The following is a 379-nucleotide window of genomic DNA, read 5'->3' as shown; positions in this document are numbered from 1 at the left end:
CCCCGGGGGCTGTGCGCGGGGGGAGGGCGCAGGGCCGCCCTACAATGAAGCGGCTGCCGCCGCAGCCGGGCAGCGCAGGAGCCGCCGCCGCCAGCTCCCGGGGCCTCTGAGAGGGGGGGGAGCCCAGCGGCGAGGATCAGCCGCCACCGCCTCTCGTTCGCTCTCCGCCTTTTTATCTCCCCCCCCCCCCCCGGGCCCCGACGGAGCCCGCCGAGCCGGGGAGGGGGTGTTATTGTGTGCGAGACCCTTCCTTCCTCCGCGCTCTTTCTCTTCGCACCCCCCCCCCCGCCCGCCTCTCCCCGCTCCCTCCCTCCCTTCTCGCCCTCCCTTCCCCTCCTCCTCCTCCTCCTCCTCCTCCTCCTCCTCCTCCTCCTCCTCC

This window comes from Oxyura jamaicensis, chromosome 2 (genome assembly GCF_011077185.1).
Source record: "Oxyura jamaicensis isolate SHBP4307 breed ruddy duck chromosome 2, BPBGC_Ojam_1.0, whole genome shotgun sequence".
NCBI classification, from domain to species: Eukaryota; Metazoa; Chordata; class Aves; order Anseriformes; family Anatidae; genus Oxyura; species Oxyura jamaicensis.
Note: the sequence above shows the minus strand (reverse complement) of the source record.